This window comes from Setaria viridis, chromosome 8, assembly GCF_005286985.2.
Source record: "Setaria viridis chromosome 8, Setaria_viridis_v4.0, whole genome shotgun sequence".
In the NCBI taxonomy this organism is placed as follows: domain Eukaryota; kingdom Viridiplantae; phylum Streptophyta; class Magnoliopsida; order Poales; family Poaceae; genus Setaria; species Setaria viridis.
In genome coordinates this window covers 21748162-21761673 of record NC_048270.2, presented here as the reverse complement: position 1 = coordinate 21761673, position 13512 = coordinate 21748162, and positions in this window count along the sequence as shown.

Below are 13512 nucleotides of genomic sequence, written 5' to 3'. Positions count from 1 at the left end.
TGTTTTATACCCCGCAACCTACCAAGGGGGTACCCGAGGTAGTAGATTGGTTGGTGGGGAATCGCTGGACCTGGAACTCAAAGGTAAAAGCACAAACACAAGACACAGATTTATATAGGTTCTGACCGCCAGAGTAGTGTAATACCCTACGTTCTGTTTATGGTGTTGGATATTGTGCCTTGCACTTGGGTGTTGTTTGGTATTGAACCTCTTGGTGGTTCTGAGGGGTTCTATGTTGTCTCTAAGCTGCCAATCTAGGTACCCCTACCCTCCTTTATATACTCCAGGGAGCGGGATAACTAGTCGATTACAAGGAGGAATCCTAGTAGGATTACACGGTATGAGTCCTAGTAGGATTATAGAGGAATCCTAGTAGGAGTCCGCCTTCTTCCTTTCTTGCGGGTACTGGGGATCTATCCCCGACAAGCCCCCGAGCGCTTCATAGTCGAATGCAGCAGTCTTCGAGTACTTTTAAGATCCTTGCCGAGTAGTTCTGATGCTCTTCGAGTACTTTGTCTGGTTGAATCTTCAAAGTTCCTCAAAGTTGCCATGAGGCTATGGTGTGCTAAGCCTTGATCATCTTGATATTGTCATCTTCTTATATGGAGGGCGGTGAAAGTCGCACTCCACATGGAGTTGCCCCCGAGACTTAGGTTGCATCGAAAAATCAGGCTGAGGGTCAATAAAATCTTGAATCTTCTTCTTTCATCTTAAAAAAAATTAACTGTTGGGTGTAGCTTATTAGCCTCGAGCCTTGGATTGATTGAATAATCAATTCAATGATCTTGAATCTTTACATAAGTTATCATCCAAGTAGTTTTATGGCGTCCAGCCCTCGAGCTTATGCGCTAGATGAGCCGGAGGAGCCACGTTGAATACTTATTAGCGCTTAGCCCCCAAGCTTGGAAGCTAGCTGAGCCATTGGAGATATTCCAAGTAGTAATTGGCGCTTAGCCCCTGAGCCTGGGAGCTAGCGGAGCCACTGGAAGTATCTCCAATAGTAATTGGCACTTAGCCTCCAAGTTTGGGAACTAGCGGAGCCACTGGAAGTATTTTCAAGTAGTAATTGGCGCTTAGCCCCTAAGTTTGGGAACTAGATGTGCCTTTGGAGGTACGCTTAGCGTCCTGAAGCGTCATCACCGAAGCTTGATCTAAAAGAAAAGATGCATACATTATGTAGCATATTTGTAGAATATTGAAAACTGCTGAAATTTATTCGGTGATCAATATAATGTAAATGTTGTGTATCATGCTCTTGTTTCGGCCATATTTCTCTCTGAGTAGTTAGCCTGTTACGTTTAAGCTCTCAATCTCTATTTAACTGTAGCCACTGTGTGGCGAGATCTTTGTCTCTTGTACGCGTACGGGCACTGCCGTTTGCATAGCTGAGATCTTTATCTCATGTATGTGTGCTAGCATTTAAGCATGAAAGATGATTCGAGGCTTTCACGAATTAAGGCGTGTTCTACTCGAGAAAATTAGTGACATTAAGAGAAGACAAAAATGAGTAGTTGGTATTGCGACAAAAGAGACTGCATGATTGTGCGTAAGATTTTGCTGCCCTCCGGCGAGTAGAGTGCGTGTTGTGTGCAAGAGTTTGATGACCTCTGGCGAGTAGAGCGCGTGTTGTGCGCATAAGATTTGTGCCTCCTTAGGGTGTAGCCGTTGTGAGCCTCTAGTATTTAGTGCATCAAATGTGGCTATTGCCTCCAAAATTTGATGTACCAAACCCGTGGCGGTGCCTCCAAAACTCAGTGCATTAAACCCATGGCCATAGCCTCCGTAATTTGGTGTACCAATCTTGTGGCTATCGGTCAATATGCCCCAGGAATAGTTGTCAAAGTGTAGCTCTGTAGAGTAATTCCCGTTCAAGAGGCATACACAAATAAGTTGTCGACGTGTTGCCCTGCATGCGGAAAACAAGCCGGAAAATAATTAGAAAAGTGACTTAGCTTGATTTGTGGGTGATTGTCGCTGAAGCCGTGCGGTCATCGATGGAGCCACGACGGTTTGTTGATGAAGCCAACTAGTCGGAGTCGATTCCAACTAGTTGTCGAGCATGTGAAACCCGTCCTGGACTAGTTTTCTAGTCGAGATGAGTAGCTGAAGTAGTCCGTCCTTGACTAGTTTTCTAGTCGAGATGAGTAGCCAAAGTAGTCCGTCCTCGACTAGTTTTCTAGTCAAGATGAGTAGCCAAAGTAGTCCGTTCTCGACTAGTTTTCTAGTCAAGATGAGTAGTTGAAATAGTCCATCCTCGACTAGTTTTCTAGTCAAGATGAGTAGTCGAAGTAGTCGAGGTTGTCGCTGGAGCATTGGCTTGCCGATTGTAGGTGTTTCCGCGTGAGCTGTAATCTTGATGAGTGCGATCCTTAGAGTTGCCTTGTCGGATTTAACTTGGACAGGGACTTGCGGCTTTTGCAGATGGATTTGCCCATGATCCAATTGTCTTCCCAAGCTTCTCAACTCTACTTCAAATTGGAACTCGGTGACTTGCTTCTCGTCGAGTAAATTGATTTTGAAGATGAGGTCCTTCAAGCTTGCCCGATGACCTCGACGATCATCCCTACCTGGCGCGTCAGATGTTGGTGTTTTATACCCAGCAATCTACCAAGGGGGTACCCGAGGTAGTAGATTGGTTGGTGGGGAATCATCGAACCTGGAACTCGAAGGTAAAAGCGCAGACACAAGACGCAGATTTATACAGGTTTGGGCTGCCAGAGTAGCGTAATACCCTACGTCCTGTTTGGGGTGTTGTATATTGCGCCCCGCGCTTGGGTGTTGTTTGGTGTTGAACCTCTTGGTGGTTCTAAGGGGTTCTCTATTATCTCTAAGCTACCAATCTAGGTACCTCTGCCCTCCTTTATATACTCCAGGGGTGGGATAATTAGTCGGTTAGAAGGAGGAGTCCTAGTAGGATTACACGGTATGAGTTCTAGTAGGATTATAGAGAAATCATAGTAGAAGTCCGCCTTCTTCCTTCCTTGTGGGTACTGAGGATCTATCCCCGACACCAGCCTTGTTCGACAGTCAGGCCTTGCTCACGAACTCTTCAGCAGCCTCTGAGTTAGAGCTGCTGAAGGAAGAGAACCCTTCTGACTCCTCCTCCTCGACTACCCTCTATACATCGGAAGTCGTATGTACACGTGGAGCGGCGTCAGAGCCATCCGATCCAGGTGGAGGAGGAGGGGAGCAAAACAAATGGACTTCTTCGTGCATGAGAAGACAAGTTAGAAAATTGACAAGTATAGAAATTAGTACTCGAGGGCTGAAGCCACGAGTACTTACACTACTTAGAGGGTTCACGGCGCAGAACTCCTGAACAATACAGGATCTCTCTCACGTGCTTGAACAGGTGCCTCAATTACACCATGACTGTCGGGCATGCATCCCAGGCCCACTAGTAGGCCCTGTGCGGCCCACTAAGGGACGTACTCGGACACAATCAAGACTAGGGGGCTATGCGACAAGAAGCGTATCCCACTCGGACTAGTTAGGTGTGCATATAGAAACTACTCGGTCTACACCGAGTAGAACTCTGTAATTGTACCCGACTAGGATTCAAACTTGTAACCCTGCCCTCCCGAGTATATAAGGACGGGCAGGGACCCTCTCAAAGACAACTCCTCCAACTCATCCAAGTTCAATACAACCAACTCACACGACGTAGGGTATTACGTGATCTAGCAGCCCGAACCTGTCTAAATCGTATTCCTTGCGTCACCATTGACTCCTTGATTCTCGATGGCCCTTTCTGCACAAAAGACCACCGAGGGTACCGCCTAGGCGGGTTGCCGGTCTAAAACACTGACAGCTGGCGCACCAGGTAGGGGAAGTCGCTGAGTTTCCCCGCGTGAGTTCAATGGCACCTGTCGTTATCAAACCTACTTTCACCTTTGGGGTAGGCGCAACCTTTGTTTTTGGATCCTAGCTCTGCATCGCCGATGGCGATGGATCGTTTCAGCGCCAAATCATCAACATCCAAGAGAAGAAATCCCTCAACGAAAGCTTTTTTTAGCCGAAAACAGAGGATTTAGTTAGGAAAAACCGAAATTTCAAAATCAACAACCCCGAGTTCGACTACGCTGTGGACTCGACCTCAGTTCGGACTAGTCGATCCCAGTCACTTCACAAATCGACTTTGACTCCAAAACGGTTCCCATACAGACTCCGCAATATAACCGAAGTCTACCAAGGTCACCTCACTCGAACTCAACTCGAACACGGGGAAGACAAAGGCGACGACTCCAACCCGGACTACGTCCCAGAGATCCCGCTGTCAGGACTAGCCCAAGGTCTGGTAATAACTTCAACATCACAAGGCAGATTCGTTCATTGGTCAGGAAGGAGACCATCTCTCCTCGCCCGCGACTACGAGTCACGCCTCATCGCTCATATAGACAACCTCCCGTACCAGGATGGCGTCCCACTCACTTCAAGCCGCGAGGAAAGTTCCACAGAAATCGCAACATCAAGTTCTGGAAGCTACTACCCAGACAGAGAAGTCTTTGTCATTACTCAAAATAACAACGCGGGTACTAGCCAACAGAGAACCCCTCGACGAATAGCACAACTCGACAACGTCTCAGAGGATGAGTCATCAGCTAATGCCCCACAAGATGAAACTTCTGATCAAAGAAACCAAAGAAGGATGCACAATATTACTCGGGCTGAACGCCGACAAATGCTGGCTACAAACATTCCCATCACAAACCTTGAAAGAGCATTTGACGCAGTACAGGCTCAAGAGCACAACACTCCACTCGCAGCAATTGCCTCGATCAACCTTATATCAACTCTCATACCTCAAGACAGAGACAACAAAATGACAGCTCAACTTGCGCAGCAAGGCAACCGACTAATTGCACAACTCGCAGAACAAGCTTACAAGCTACTCGATAAGGAATCACCAATCCCATCTGTTCCTCGCATTATAGCTCATCAAGATGGCAGTAGAGGTGCTGCAGTCAACAATGGCTTCCACAAAGCACAAAGAAATAACAACGAAGTGGTCAACCAACCAAGGCAACATAGCCAAGGACTGAGCAAACACAAAGCTCTAGTGCGACAAAAAGATGTTGGAGAGGTCAGCTGCACCAATTCTGCAAAAAGTCCTCGCCATGTCCGAAAAAATCATGAAGTATCAAATTTCAACGATCTACGGGAAATAATCAACAGTCAACGTGAGCGAGAAGTCGACAATTACCCACTTTCCTGCCTTCACAACTTGGGTAATGAGCACAAGATTACCCAAAAAATTCAAGCCAACAGGAATCACTAAGTATGATGGTAAGCAAGACCCAATTCAATGGCTCCAATGTTACTCATTAGCAGTCTAGGCAGCCGGAGGGAATAATGACACCAAAGTCATCTATTTTCCCATATGCATGGAACCCGTGCCTCTAACATGGCTGGAGTCACTCAAGCCTAGATCCATCGACTCTTGGGAAGACTTGACAAAAGCTTTCACCAACAACTATGCCGGCTCCATAACTAGACCAGGCAACAAGATCGACCTAAGTCAAGTAAAACAGAAAGAAGGAGAAACACTATGGGACTACTTACGATGATTCTTCGAAAAGAAAGCCACTATAGTCAACATTTCAGAAACAGACGTCATCGAGTGCTTCCAAAATAGCCTCTATGATCGACGAACATACCAAGACTTCGGCAGACGACGACCAACCAATGTCAAGGATCTAAAAGTCATGGTGCAACAATGGGCAGATGAAGAAGACAAAGAGCGAGAACGGTTCGACTCTCATCGCAACCGCGGATGCGACAATAACAACCATGACCAGGATAGAAACCGACACAGCGATACTCGAAACACCTTTTCGAGTAATCAAAATCGCAAACAAAAAACCGACAACACCATCGCTTCCATGACTAACTCAGGGAAGAAGGGATCCCGCAAAACCGATGACGGGCCAAGCTTCACCGAACTACACAAAAAACAGTGCCCATGGCACCCGACTAGCAGACACTCAGCAATAGACTGCTACAGCATGCGCCGAGTAATGCAAGATTTGCCCGCACCACCTCCTCCCAAGGAGTACAACAAGAAAAAAGATAAAGGCAAAAACAAGGTCCACAATGACGAAGAAGGAGAAGGCGACTTCCAGACCGCCTCCAAAACAGTCAACATTATTTTTGGCGGAATCCCAGGCACCGCATCCAAGCGGTCCAGTAAACTGGTACTTAGGGAAATCATGGCCATCGAACCAATAGATCCAACACCGCTAAAATGGTCAAAGGTACCCATAACCTTCAGCAGAAGGGACCAATGGACAAAATTCTCAGAACCAGGCCGATTTCCCCTAGTACTCGATCCCGTTGTTGCAGGCTCAAAACTGACAAAATTACTCATCGATGGAAAATGTGTCTTGACATCACGGACATGCTCACTCCAACAGACTCACCCTTCTACGGAATCGTACCAGGAAACACAACCATACTGCTAGGACAAGTCGTCCTGCCAGTCACTTTCAAAACTAAGGAACACTACCGAACCGAGTACATTAGATTTGAAGTCGCCGACTTCCAGACATCTTACCATGCCATACTCAGAAGACCAGCTCTGGCTAAGTTTATGGCCATACCACACTACATTTACTTGGTACTCAAAATGCTAGGGCCCAAGGGAGAACTAACGCTACGAGGAGATTTACGGCGATCCTACGAGTAAGACACCGAAGTAGTGGAGATTGCCGCAACCTCTCAAGCACCTAGCCCTATGCAACAAGTTTTCACAGCTTCAAAGAAACTTCACCCAACAGAACTCGAAATACCAGAAAACAAGCCGGGGTCAGCAAAGGTGAAGCCAACAAATGAGAAAGACTTCAAAACAGTTGATCTCCAAACTAGCAACTCTTCTAAAATAGCTTTGATTGGAACAGGACTAGACACTAAATAGGAAACCACGCTCATCAGTTTTCTTCGAGCAAACCACGATATCTTCACCTGGAAACCAGCTGACATGCCTGGTGTGCCTAAGGAACTGATTGAGCACTCTCTAAATGTTGATCCCAAAGCTACCCCAAAATGACAGTGCCTCCGCAGGTTCGCCCAAGATAGACGAGAAGCAATCAAAAAAGAGCTAGCCAAACTACTCGCAGCAGGGTTCATCAAAGAAGTCTTTCACCCTGACTGGCTAGCCAATCCTGTCGGGCATACTCCCTAGGCCCACGAGTAGGCCTTGGACGGCCCACTAAGGGACGTACTCGGACAAGATCAGAACAAGGATAGGTGTATCCTTCTCGGACTAGTCTTGTATGTTTATGGAAAACTACTCGGGCCAGATGCTGAGTAGAACTCTGTAATAGTACCCGACTAGGACTAAGACTTGTAACCCTACCCTCCCGCATATATAAGGCCGGGCAGGGGCCCCCCTCAAGACAATCCCCAAGATCAATACAAACCAACACACAGGACATAGGGTATTACGCGATCTAGCGGCCCAAACCTGTCTAAATCGTGTTCCTTGCGTCGCCATTGATTCCTTGATTCTCGACGACCCTTACCGCATAAAAGACCACCTAGGGTACCCCCTAGGCGGGTTGCCGGTCTAAAACACCGACAGCTGGCGCGCCAGGTAGGGGGACTGGTCGAGTTTCTCAACGCGAACTCAATGGCAAAGATCATCATCAGGCCCGCTTTCTTCATCGAAGCTGGCGCCACCTTCGTTTTTGGATCCTGGCTTTGTGTCGCTGAAGGCTCGGGATCGTTCCGACGCCAGATCATCGACGTTCAGGAGAAGAAACTTGAAGATTCGATCGGAAAAAATCCAGATTTCAAAGTCAACGAGTTCGAGTTCGACTACGCGTCGGATTCGACTTCGCCTCGGACTACTCCAACCTTCCGACCCCAGGACTTAGGGTTGGGCGAGGCGGAGCTACTCCTCCAAAGGGTCGGGCTCAGCCGACCCTAGGACTCAGGGTCAGACTCGCTCCGGACTCGACGGCAACAGTCAGCATCCAAGACGGTTTCGATTTCAACGCGGTTCCCGTACGGACTCCGCAACGCAACCAAAGTCTACCAAGGTTTTCTTGCTCAACCCCGAGTAGAACTCGGGCATAACGAAGATTTCGACTCCGACTCATCCTACTCACCAGAGATACCATTATCTGGCCCAGCCCAAGGGTTGGTAATCACTTCGACATCTCAAGGCAGATTCGTCCACTGGCCGGGATTGCGACCCTCTCTTCCCAACCATGACTACGACTCGCGCCTTGTCGCCCATATAGACAACCTACCATATCAAGAAGGCGTTCCACTCACTTCCAACCACGAAGAAAGTTACACAGAGATTGCAACATCAAGCTCCGGAAGCTACTACTCGGACAGGGAGATACTTGTTATCACTCAGAATAACAACCCGGGTACTAGCCAGAACAGAACCCCCAAGTGTTTGGCACAAATCGACTACATCGCCGAAGATGAATCTACAGCTGACACCCCTCACGTCGAAACTTCCGAGCAGCGCAACCAGCGAAGGGCGCGCAATGCCACTCGAGCTGAGCGACGACAGTCGATGGCTACAAATATTCCTATTACAAATCTTGAAAGGGCTTTTAACGCAGTCCAGGCTCAGGAGCACAATACTCCACTCGCGGCTATCGCTTCAATCAACCTTTTGACAACATTGATGCCTCAGGATAAGGATAATGCAGCCACAGCTCAACTCGTGCAGCGCGGCAATGGACTAATCGCACAACTCGCGGAGCAAGCTTACAAGCTACTCGACAAAGAATCACCAATCCCGTCCGTTCCTCTTATCACTTCTCATCAAGAAGGTAGCAGGGGGGCTGCAGACAAAAATGCCGCCCCACGAAACAATGATGTAGTCAACCAACCCCAGCAACACAACCAAGGTCCAAGCAAGCATAAAGTTCATACACGACAGAAGGATGCTGGAGAGGTCAGCTGCACCAACTCGGTTAAAAGTATCCGCCCTACTCGAAAGACCCGTGAGATGTCTAACTTCAGTGATCTGCGAGAAATTCTCAATAGTCGGCGCGAACGAGAAGTCGACAGCTACAACCATTTTCCCGCTTTCACAAACCGGGTAATGAAAACCAAATTACCCGAAAAGTTCAAGCCACCGGAATTACCAAATACGATGGCAAGCAAGACCCTGTCCAATGGCTACGATGTTACTCACTAGCCGTCCAAGCAGCGGGGGGCAATAACGACACCAAAGTTATTCATTTCCCCATATGCATGGAACCCGCGCCACTGACCTGGCTCGAGTCACTCAAACCCAAGTCTATTGATTCTTGGGCAGACTTGACAAAGGCTTTCACCAACAACTTCGCAGGCTCCATGGCTAGACCAGGCAACAAGATCGACCTAAGACAAATCAAGCAGAAAGAGGGCGAGACCTTACGCGACTATCTGCGACGGTTCTTCGAAAAGAAGGCTACCATAGTAGACATCTCCGAAGCAGACGTCATTGAGTGCTTCCAAAACGGACTCTATGATCGATGAACATACCAATACTTTGGTCGCCGACGACCAGCTGATGTCAAAGAGCTCAAAGTCATGGTGCAACAGTGGGCTGATGAAGAGGACAAAGAGCGAGAATGGTTCGGTTCCCACCGTAACCGTGGATGCGACAACAACCAAAACAATGAAACAGAAAGAACTCGGCATAACAACGCTCGGAACTCCTATTCGAGTAATCACAATCGCAAAAGGAAGCCCGACAACACCGTTGCCGCCATGACCAGCTCCGGCAAAAAAGGACATCGCGAAAACGACGAAGGGCCAACCTTCACAGAGCTACTCAAAAAGAAGTGCCCATGGCATCCGACTAGCAAACACTCCGCAATAGACTGTTACAGCATGCGCCGAGTCATGCAAGACTTACCCGCACCACCAACTCCCGAAGAGTACACCAGAAATAGAGATAAGGGTAAAAATAAAGCCCGCAATGACAAAGATGACGAAGGCGACTTCCAGACAGCTGCAAAAACCGTCAATGTCATTTTCGGTGGCATTCCAGGCACTGCATCCAAGCGAGCTAACAAACTCGTACTCAGGGAGATCATGGCCATCGAGCCTACGGACCCCACACCGTTAAAATGGTCAGAAGTTCCAATTTCTTTCAGCAGAAAAGACCAATGGACAAAATTTTCAGAACCAGGCTGTTTCCCACTAGTCCTGGATCCAGTCGTGGCAGGTTCAAAGTTAACTAAAGTACTCATCGACGGCGGAAGCGGCCTCAACGTCATCTTCGCCAAGACATTAAGGAAAATGTGCCTCGACGTCACTGAAATGCTCACCCCAACGGATTCACCTTTCTACGGCATTGTACCCGAAAACGCAGCCATACCACTCGGACAAGTTGTCCTTACAGTCACCTTCGGAATTAAGGAACATTACCGCACCGTGTACATCAGATTCGAGGTCGCCGACTTCGAGACATCTTATCATGCCATACTCGGACGGCCAGCACTCGCCAAGTTTATGGCCATACCGCATTATGTCTACCTGGTACTCAAAATGCCAGGCCCCAAAGGGGAGCTCACGCTACGAGGAGATCTCCAGAGATCCTACGAGTGTGACACCGAAGCTGTGGAAATCGCTGCGACTACTCAATCTCATAGTCCCATGCAGCAAGTCTTCACGGCTTCCAAGAAGCTCCAGCCAACTGAACTAGAGATCCCGGAAAACAAGTCGGGCTCTACAAAGGTGAAACCCGCCAGTGAGCAAGACTTCAAAACCCGCCAGTGACAAATCCTGTACTCGTTCGCAAGAAAAACAATGAATGGAGAATGTGCATCGATTACACGGACCTCAACAAACACTAACCAAAGGACCCCTTTGGACTACCCAGGATCGACCACGTAGTCGACTCTACTACTGGGTGCGATTTGCTATGCTTTCTCGACTGTTACTCGGGTTACCATCAGATAAGCCTCAAAGAAGAAGATCAAGCTAAGACAACCTTCATAACTCCATTTGGGGCCTTTTGCTACAAAACAATGTCATTTGGACTAAAAAACGCAGGGGCAACTTACCAACGAGCTATACAGATGTGCTTCAAAAAGCAATTGCATCGTAACGTAGAAGCTTACATGGACGACGTAGTTGTCAAAACAAGAAATCAGGAGGATCTAATCATCGATTTGGAGGAAACCTTCTCAAGCCTACGAGCTTTCCGATGGAAGCTTAACCCTACCAAATGCGTTTTTGGAGTACCTTCCGGCAAATTACTCGGGTTCTTCATTAGCCATCGCGGCATTGAGGCCAACCTGGAGAAAATATCTGCCATCACAAACATGCACGCACCTGCCAACATCAAGGATGTGCAGAAACTCATGGGATGCATGGCAGCCCTTAATCGATTCATCTCAAGACTTGGAGAAGGAGGACTACCCTTCTTCAAGCTTCTCAAATGACAAGACAAGTTTAAATATACAGAAGAGGTAGACAAAGCATTACGCAACTCAAAGACTTTCTGTCAAAACCACCAATCCTCACTACTCCATCTCCAAAGGAGGAATTGCTCCTATACATAGCGGCTACTACTCACGTCATCAGCACTGCAGTGGTAGTCGAACGGTCTGAACCAGGCCATGTTTATAAAGTCAAAGACCCGTATACTTCGTCAGCGAAGTACTCTCTAACTCCAAAACTCAGTACCCACCAATGCAGAAGCTGCTCTACGCAATTTTGCTCACTTCACGGAAGCTGCGACACAATTTTCAAGAACACAGCATTACAGTCATCACCGACTTCCCGCTCGGCGAAATCCTCCACAATAGAGATGCCACGGGTAGAATTTCCAAATGGGCAGTAGAGCTCGGAGCTTTATCCTTGGACTTCAAACCAAGGACAACTATCAAATCTCAAGCTTTGGTCGACTTCATGGCTGAATGGACTGAAAACGAAGTACCAACACCAGTCGAAAAGCCAGAACACTGGGTAATGTACTTCAACGGTTCCCTCAAACTCGAAGGAGCTAGTGCAGGCGTGCTCCTCATTTCCCAAAAAGGAGACCAACTCAAATACGTACTGCAAATCTTTTGGAAGTCTCAAACAACGAAGCCGAGTACGAAGCACTGCTACATGGCCTTCGTCTTGCAATCTCCCTCAGAATCAAAAGACTACTCATATACGGAGACTCACTAGTCGTTATAAACCAAGTCAATGATGAATGGGATCGAAACAAGGACAACATGGACGCTTACTGCAAAGAAGTCCGCAAACTGGAAAACAAGTTTTCAGGCTTGGAATTTCATCATGTCGTCCGCGACAACAACGTAGCTGCTGACGTATTATCAAAAATGGGCTCGACTCGTGCAGAAGTTCCAGCAGGAATTTTTGTACACAAACTCCATAAACCATCCATACCAATGGTCAAAACTACATAAGTTACTTGGGAAATCATGATGATAGAAGTTGACTGGAGGACACCGTTTATCGACTACATCAAAGACCATAAGTTACCACCTGACAAAAATCAAGCTGAGCAAGTTTCCCGATGAGGAAAAAACTACGTTCTAGTCGGAGATAAGCTCTATATGAAAAGTGCATCATCAGAGGTGCTCATGAAGTGTGTCACCCGAGAAGATAGCCAAGAAATCCTAGAAGAAATTCACAAAGGAATCTATGGCAACCATGCATCTCCACAAACAATAGTAGCCAAGGCTTTCCGAGTAGGCTTCTACTGGCCCATGGCATTGGCAGATGCGAAACAGTTAGTCCGAAAATGCCAAGGCTGTCAATTCTTCACTAAACAGCAACACATCCCTGCCTACAAACTAGTCACAATCCCTCCAACATGGCCTTTCACTTGTTGGGGGCTAGACATGGTAGGACCATTGCCAAATACGCTAGGAGGTTTCAACCGAGCACTCGTGGCCATCTACAAATTCACCAAATGGATCGAGGTCAAACCAGTCACTTGCCCCAAGGCAGACCGAGTCCTCGACTTCTTGGATGAAATCGTACACCGTTACGGTTTTCCAAATAGAATCATCACAAACCTGGGATCCAACTTCAACAATCATGACTTCTGAGAGTACTGCGAGAATAGTGGAATTGATGTCCGCTACATCTCAGTTGCTCACCCACGAGCCAATGGACAAGTCGAGCGTGCTAACGACATGATACTCGAAGCTCTCAAGAAAAGGCTACACGATATTGGCAATACAAAAGGAGGCAAATGGCTCAAAGAGCTACCTAATGCTCTGTGGGGACTACGAACCCAACCATGCAAGACTACCGGGCTCTCCCCCTATTTTTTGGTATATGGCTCAGAAGCTATCTTACCCGCGGACGTCATGTGGTAGTCTCCTCCAGTCGAACAATACGATGAAGGAATGGCAGAAGAAACAAGACGCACGGATCTGGATAATCTAGAAGAAACGAGATGCGCAACATTAGTTCAATCAGCCAGATACCTCGATGGGTTAAGAAGATACCACGACCGCAATGTTAAGGAGTGTTCAACTTAGGCGACATGGTCCTCAAATGAATCCAGGATACGTCAGGGTTGCATAAACT